Below are 8405 nucleotides of genomic sequence, written 5' to 3' on the forward strand. Positions count from 1 at the left end.
CTGCACATAAATAAATATGTGTTTTACAAAATAGAAAGGATCCCTACATGTATTAAGTGCCCAACATGTACCAGGTATTATTCTAGGCATTTTGAATATATTATCTCTGAGTCTTATAATAATCCTGCAGAAAAAAAAAAGAGTTCCTATTAAATATTAATACTAACTTGGATCATTAAGAGAAAAAAATACTGGCTCACATTTATTCGGCACTTACTGTGTACCCGGCACATACTGCTGGGAACAAAGCTGCATGATCTCAGATAATCTCTTCCACAGCATGGGGGGAGCCCGTTGTGATCCCTCACCCCAGGGAGGGAACTTGTCCAAGGTCACAAAGAAGGTGAATGATAGAGCCACAATGCAAACTCGATCGTCTGACTTGGAGTGTGATCTCAGTCCCCCCGACCCCACCCTCCACCACCGCCCACTACAGCAGATCACAGTGGAAGGCCCTCAGCTTCTCCATGAGCCCGTCTTCTCTCCCACTGACTCCAGCCATTCTTCTCGAACCTGTAGGAATTGTCCATTCCCTGTGGACTAAGACTGAGGTTTCCACAGTTGCCCTGCCCCTGCCCTGCCAGCTCACGAACAGAGGGGCAGCGGAGAAGACCGGCAAAGAGCGTGAGTCTAGGCTCAGAGAGACCTGGCTTCAGGCCCAGCCCAGCCTCTTACTAGCTGTGTGTCCCTGGGGAAGTCACTGTCCCTCTCTGGGCCTTATAGTCCTTAGCTGGAAAATGGAGATGCTGAGAAGAGTTACCCCGCAGGGCTTCGTGCAAACCAGACGAGATCATTTTGTGGCATCTGGCAGAGTATCTGGTGCATGCTAAGGGCTCCAAAACTGAAATGCTGCTATCTTTCAAATGAAGAACAAAACACCAAACAATTTTTAAGAAACAGCAAGAAAGCAAGAAAGAGAGAGAGAGGAAGGGAGGGAAGGAGGGAGGGAAGGAGGGAGCAGCAAAAATGGACACTGGGGCACACACCCTGACTCTCCCTCCCCTCTGCTCCTGCTTTCTTCTCCTTCTCCATTTAATTGGCTGGCGTGTACCCATTACACAGAATGCCAGGGAGCAGTGATTGAAAGTCAGGGCCTGATTCCTGAAAATCAAGGAAAAGAAAAGGAGAAACTGGCCCCTTTGCAGAGATGTTAGCACAAAAATCATGACACTTTCCTGTCTACTCCCGGGGCCTGGCCTCTCCCTGCCCTGAGACCCTCTTGCTCCCACCAAAGGAATCCGTTGAGATGAGAACTGGTTGGGTGTTGCAGGTTGGTGTCATCTTTGAACTTAAAAGATTCACCACTCAAGCACAGTGAGGAGAGGCAGGGAAGACTTGGGACCCAGCTCTGCCCCCAGCTACCAAAGATCCATGGTCACTCAGTGGCTCCTTGGGCAGTGGCAGTCCAGGAGACCTTCCTGGAGGAGGAGGACAACAGGAAGCTCTGCAGAGATGGTCAGGAAGAAGGGACGAGTCTGGGCTCAGAGGCCACAAGATCAAGTCCCAGGTTGCTTTCTGACTCCTGTGGGACTCTCAGCTGGTCCCTTCCCCTCAGCTTCCCCCTTTGGGAAATGGGGGTGACACCACTCCATTGGAATGACAATGGTTGTGCCAATGGGAATGCATGATTCACAATGAATGAATGAATGAGTGCTGAGCAAGTGAGAGGCTCCCCTCCAAGCCCACAGTGGCAGCTGACTCTGCGGTGGCCAGGACTGCCTTCTTCCCAGGGCCGTTGGTCATTTATTTTTGGGTAATTAAATGGTAAGATTTTCAGGTCTGATTATTTACTGCCAGCCGGCTTCATTACCGGGTCCCCCATAAATCACAGTGGGGGAGCCAGCTCCAGCTCCCTGCCCCCACGCCCACTCCCAGGCCAAAGCCCCTGTCCACCGACAGGACCCCAGGAGAGAGAGGCATTGCGACACTTCTTGTCCTGGATGGCTATGCAAAGACTTCTTCTGACCCCTACCCTCCCAAACCCTGCACCATGGACCCTCTGCAGCCTCCTACGACCAGAGTTTCAGAAGACTTCTTCGTTGCCAACAGCCCCGTCCAGAAGATTCGGCCTCAGCATGTTGAAATGAGCACCTACTATGCGCTAGGTCCTTCACTAGCCTGAGCTCACTGCAGTGATTAGATCCACTCCTAGAGGAGGCTACGGAGGTCCCACGGCTGTCAATGGGGAAGCAAGGATTAGAATCCGGTCTGGCTGCAGGGCTTTGTCCCCCACCACCCTGCCTCAATGAGGAGGGAGGCACAAGTTCTGGGGTCAGATGGGCCTGGATTCAAGTCTCAGCTCTAATGTCTACTAACTATAGGACCTTGAGCAGGTGCCTCCACACTTCTGGGCCTCCTCCCCAGGTATCAGGTGGGGACAGTAATATGTCCCTCCCCAAGTGCTATGAGCAGTAGAGGTAACGTGCCTGGGACAACGCCAGACTCAGAGGCTGCATCCCACATGAGCACCTGCTGTGTTCCTAGTGCAGTACCGGGTGGGGGATGTATCTCATGGTCGGTGGCAGAGGGGTGGCCAGGCAAAGACAGCAGCAGATGGAGGCTGGGAGGGGGGTCTCAGGGGGCTCCCCACTGGCTGTGCCTGAATAGCCCCTAGTGGGTTCTAGAGGGTACCCCGGGCAGCCGTGTCCCCTGCAGGGCTGGCACCCTAGCCCCACGCTGATCCCTGGCCACGCTCAGCCCTACGTACCCACCCAGACAGAGTGGAAGTTCTAGATGTGCTGAGTACAGGAAGACCCCAAGGGACACAAGTACCATGGTGTCCCTCTGCTTCAGCCTTTGCCACTAAACAGAGGAAAAACCGAAGGTGGATGGGGGTAGGGAACAAGGCAACAGGGGGAACCAGCTCCCGCATGTGACCGGGGACTCCAGGAGGCAGGCGGGGGCCGTGCACCTGGTCCAAAGCTCCACTCCCAGCCCCCAGCTCCCAGTCTGACTTGGAATGAGTGCTCGGTCCCTATCTGTTGGATGACTGAATGATGAGTGAACAGATCAACAAATCGAAGACAAAATACGTGAATGAATGGACAGTCAGATGACCGAGCACATGGCTAAATGAACAAAAGAACACACAAGTCACTGAATAAACAAACAAGTGGATGAATGAAGGAATGGGAGCACAGGGGAACAAGCGAATGATCAGACGGACCAATGAATAAACGAAAGAACAAATGAACAAAAATGAATGCTGAAGCAGAAGAGGAAGGAAGAGAGGGAGAGGAAGGGGGGAGGGAAGGAGGAAGGGAGGGCTCGGCGGGTGAAGGTAGGTCTGCACAGAGCAGCCCCCCAAAGGCAGCACAGTCCCTCTGTCCCGTCCGTGTGGTGAGAATGTCCTTCTCCCTCAGCCCCGGCGCCTGCACCAAAAGCTGGCGGGAACCTCGCTGTGGCCTCCCCAGCAGATCTGGCTCGGGGAGCCTTCTCCTGGCAACCTCCAAAGCCAGGCGCGGGGAGGTGGGTTGGCTTTGCCAAGCTCTTAGCCTAGTCTTTAACTATTACGTTAAACATCTGCTTTGCCATTCACGGATCAGATAGCATTTTACCCCTGAGATATTTGATTTTATTACTTTCCAGGGAGAGGGCCAAGCAAGTGTTCTTATTGATTTGCACATTAAATATATTAGTAATAAAACAACATCTCCGTAAACCAATTGTAAAATCAATATTAATTGGTACCAAAATATCACAAGCAGTTGAATTACAATTAAGGGAGGGGGTGAGTCCTGCCTCAGGGCAGAGGGTGCCGAGGTCCCAGAGGGAGAGTGGTTGGGGGACCAGACTTCAGTGCCAGGGTCCCCCTCTCTGAGCCTCAGTTTCCTCATCTGCTAAATGGGGTTGATCATTCTAGCAGCCAACGTTTGGTGTGGACCTAATGCCTGTACGGGGACAGACAGTAGCAGGAGCTCAAGAAATGTTCTCTTCCTTCCTTTTCCTTAGTGCCTACCGCCGGCCAAGTGTAAGTCATTCCCACTAGAGTAAGAAAAAGCACTATCGGCAGCGGGAGAGGGAGAGGCATGGGTGATGGTGCAGGTCAATAGCAGAAAAGATAGGCAGCTCTGCGGGGGTGTCTAGTCCGGGGGGCGCTCGGCCTATTGAAGGAAGGCCAGGGTCCACAATGTCCTTTTTATTACTCAAATAAGAAACAATAAGTCAACCAGGGAAACTTGAGGGCTTCCGCAAGGGTTGGGCTGACATGGGCGTTTGGGGGTGAGCAGGGAACTCTGGTAGCAAGCCACACCAGGCACATGAATGATTTCTGTAGCCCAGGCAGCTTAGCCCATGGTGGCTGCTCTCAGGAGCAGAGTGACCAGGGCGCTGGTGCGGAGCCACTCGGCGTTGGCTGACACCCCACCCCACCCCCCACCCCCAGATCTGGAGGAGACCATCCCAAGGGTCACCAGCTCAGGCACAGAAGAATCATTGTCTCTGGCTGCCCCCTGCACTGCTCACAGCCCCGGGTTCTCCCCAAGGGCTCAGGGTGTCCCCTGGAGGAGTGTCACACGGGCTCGGAGGACCGGGCCCCTTGGCTCCCCAGAGTCCGTGCACATGGGCGTACGTGGTTTTGTTTGGTTGGTTGCTGAACTCCCTCGGTAACAATCACATTTGATCCTCACACCGGCCTCATGAGGGCACTCGACCCTCCTCCCCCATTTTACGGATGAGGAAACTGAGGCCAGAGAGGCCCCTGGTCTAGGCATCTGGCCAGCGGGTGGTGGGCTGGACTTCTACTCGAGACCGGTCTGACTGCAGAGCCCGTGTTCCTCTCCTGTTCCTGGTCCCTCAGGGGTGCTGATGGTGTGCAGGCGGCTCAAGCACGCAGCCGCCAACACGTACCTCCGGCCCTGCTGCAGCCTCCAGACGAGGGGCACAGGCACCCTGCCAGGGGCATTTCCTCCACCTCTGCTAACTACCGCCCTTCCGGCACCTCGTCGACGTTTGGGGTTCCCCGGGCTCTTTAGAGAAGGCGATAATGATATACAAACATGAATAACAGTAACACATCACACGTGGACGAAGGGCCTCGCGCTCAGCTAAAAACGTCACCCACGTTTCCTAATCTGATAGACTATAGGGCATCGGGGTTAAGTTCTCGTTCTCTGGTCAGAACCACCCCGGTTTAGACCTCGGCTCTGCCACCACGGGTTGTGCGTTGTGTTCATCAGCTGTGGCCGCAGCAACGCTGTGTGACAACGTACCTAGAAAGTCAGCAGCTTTGCGGCAACAGACGTTTACTCTCACGCTTCTGAGTCTGCAAGTTGGCCCTGGTTTAGCCAAGCAAAGCTTGGCTTAAGAGGCTCTGCTCCAGACTGACGACCCGGGTTCAGGTTGGCCCCGTGGATCTCATTTCGGGACCAGCGGCTACACCGGGCGTGTTTCCATGGAAATGGAAGAAGAACAAGCACATTCAAGGCCACCGTTCACATTGTGTCCCCTAATACCCCACCGGCCAAAACAGGTTACGTGGCCAAGTTCAACATCGGTGGGGCAGGGAGATCTTTTCCACCCACGGTAGTAGTGGGACTGAACGTTTGCTGAACAATTACCTAACCTGTCACAGTGAACTTGGACCTCTGTTTGTTCATCTGTGAAATGGAGATAGGACCCGTACGAGAACTCTGGTGGTCCAAGCCTTGGCCTCACCGAGGCCTCCCTGATTCTACGGTGCTTTGTTATCTGGCCCCAGCATGTTGGCCACTTAGAGGGATGGGGGGAGCTGGCATCCTGGGTCCCCATGTCGTCCGTACCATTTGCTTGCTGGCTGACTGAGAGCAGGTCAGACACTCTGCCTTCCCCCCCCCCGCCCCCCCCCCCCCCCGCTGACGATTTCTGAGAGGCCTTCCCTGCCCAGCTCCCGCTGGACCAGGTCCAACCCATTTCAGTTTCCCACGACTCACAGCACATCCCTCATGGCTCTTAGCACAACTGGGACTCAGTGGTTATTGGACACATGCTCAAATTCTTCCTCCCTGGTCCGAAGGCAAACACCTCGAGGGCAGGGACCCGGTCCATCTTATCGCTGCTGGATCCCAGTGCCTAGTGCAGTGTCTGGGACACAGTAGGACCTCAGCAAACAAGGTGCGCCTGCCTTCTCTCGGGGCTTCTGCTTACTGTCCTCTCTCCGCACATGGCCTGGCCTTGACCCCACACAGCTCCACACACCCAACAGAGGCCGGCCAGAGACTGTGATTCAAATCAAATTCCCGGTTCCCCGGGAGCGGGGGGAGAGAGGCTCCAGTTGGCTCCATTGCTGCCGGGGCCACAACTGGGGCAGAGGAGACAGATCTCAAAGAGGGTGGGAGTGAGTTTAACAGACCCTCTAAAGGTGGTGTTCCCTCCCTCGGCTTGGGTTCCCTCCTTGGCGAAATGAGAATAACAACACCACCTCCTGGAGCTGTGAATGTCAGATGGACTAGCGGACAGCAGTTCTTACTGTCACAGAAGCCACTATGCGTGACGCCATTCTCTGTACCAAGGACCGTGCTGGGACCTTTCCTTGCACGGTCTGATTCAATCTTCAGAACAATTCCTTGGGTTTAGGACCTCCGTTGCTGCCACTTGACAGAGTAGAAAACTGGAGAACAGAGAGGGCAAGTGACTCATCCAAGGCCACACGGGGCTGGGATTCCGAAGTAGGTCTCTCTGCCTCCGCAGGCTGCATTTTCATACCGTGCTCCCTCTTTCACTAAGGGTGTCCTTGAACCAGTACCTGCTGCTAGGGGAGGGCAGACGAGAAAGCACTTTGCAAATTCTAAGGGCCATAGGTGTCACATGTTGTTGAGACATGAAATAAGTCCTGTGGGTTTTCCCCAGGGATGTGGGTGTTCTGCCCTTGACGGTACCCTGGTCTCTTTCAGGTCTGTGGCTCCCCTCCTTGCCAGAGACGCCTGGGCAGAATGCACACTCAAAATGTACCCATTTCTCAGAGTAACTCAATCATCTCCACCTGGATCGACGCATGGCTTCCAAACATCCCATCTGGAGAAACCACAGCTAACATGCCAGCCTAGGACCCAGATGACCCCACTGCCGAAAGACGCCAACTGGGAGGCGTGGTTTCCACCCCCAAAGAGCCCTTGAGAGGGGTTGGCTCTTCTCTTTCTTGTTTCATTGATCCAAACACATCCATTTTCTCTGCCAATGGCCCACGCTAGGGAGGGCAGATTGCAGGGGAAGCAGGAAGGGACATAGGGAGGACACAGAGGGGCACTGGCCACGTGCAAGCTGTGTGGCACATACCTCATTTCTTAGCTGTGAAGCTGAGAACTTGGAGCTTTGCTGAGCTCCAACCCCAGCCCCCCGGCCCTCCGTCCCCCCTCCTGGAGAAGAGGCCAACCCAGCTGAGCACCAGGGCGCACCCTCCCCCGTGCCCTCTGGAGCCTCAGAGACCTCAGCCTCAGGATGCCTGGAGGTGCGAGAAAAGAAAGGGCAGAAGGTGATGGGACCAGATCCACCCTCGGCCAGGACCGCTTTCAGTTCCTACCCGCGCCCGCTTGTGTGCGCACGGTGCGGGCACGCCTCTGCGTGTGTAAGCAGACGTGCATTTGCGTGCCTCAGATGTGCGCACGCCCATGCTTGGGTGTAAGGAGTGCACGCACGAGCGAGTGCACAGACATGGGTGGGTGTGAATGTGTGCAAACACACCAGTGCATACACACAAAACTGCCCTCCAAATCTCTGCGCTCTCATGTGCTTGAGCCATGTGCACCTGACAATAAGCACGCCTGTCAGCCTGGGGTGTGCACAGATGTATATACCTGTGGGTGTGCGTGGGGGAGGCCGAGAACCTGACATCTGCTCGCCTTTCTCCAGCTAATCCCCACTCTGCCCAGTTCCGAGATTTCTCTAAGATGAAAAGGTGTAATGCAGTGATTTGCTATTAATTACTGTTTCATTTTTTGTGGGGTTTTGTTTTTGGTGGTTTGTTGTTTTTTTTTGTTTTTTGTTTTTTTGTTTTTTTTTTTTGGCTTTGAGAACTGCCGCCTCTGTGGCAGTTACTTTCCAGGTGAGATTTGATAAATAGCCCCCGCCACTGAGATTTCAGAAGTCCCAAGAAAAGACAAATGTAGGAGATCCCCCGCCCCAGCTCAAGCCTCTCACCAGGCTGGCGCTCGGAAGGGAAGGGAAGATGCGGTGGGCAGGGGCAGCACCCAGGTCTCCCCGGTGCCACAGCGTCTCTTGGCGAGCCCGGGGTCTGGAGCCCCACACCCCTGCCAGGAGGAGCAGTAGGAATGGAGGAGAACCAGGCCTGTCCTTGGGGGTGGCCAAAGGGGCATCGGGCACCTCCTTCCCACTGTCCCTGCATTGTAAATAATGCCGAAAATGAGTAGTTTTTAAAGAGTGTCCAGTGGGATTCTGGAGCCTTGTTTTAATTATACAAAAACAGCATGGGT

This window comes from Neofelis nebulosa, chromosome 12 (genome assembly GCF_028018385.1).
Source record: "Neofelis nebulosa isolate mNeoNeb1 chromosome 12, mNeoNeb1.pri, whole genome shotgun sequence".
Classification (NCBI taxonomy): Eukaryota; Metazoa; Chordata; class Mammalia; order Carnivora; family Felidae; genus Neofelis; species Neofelis nebulosa.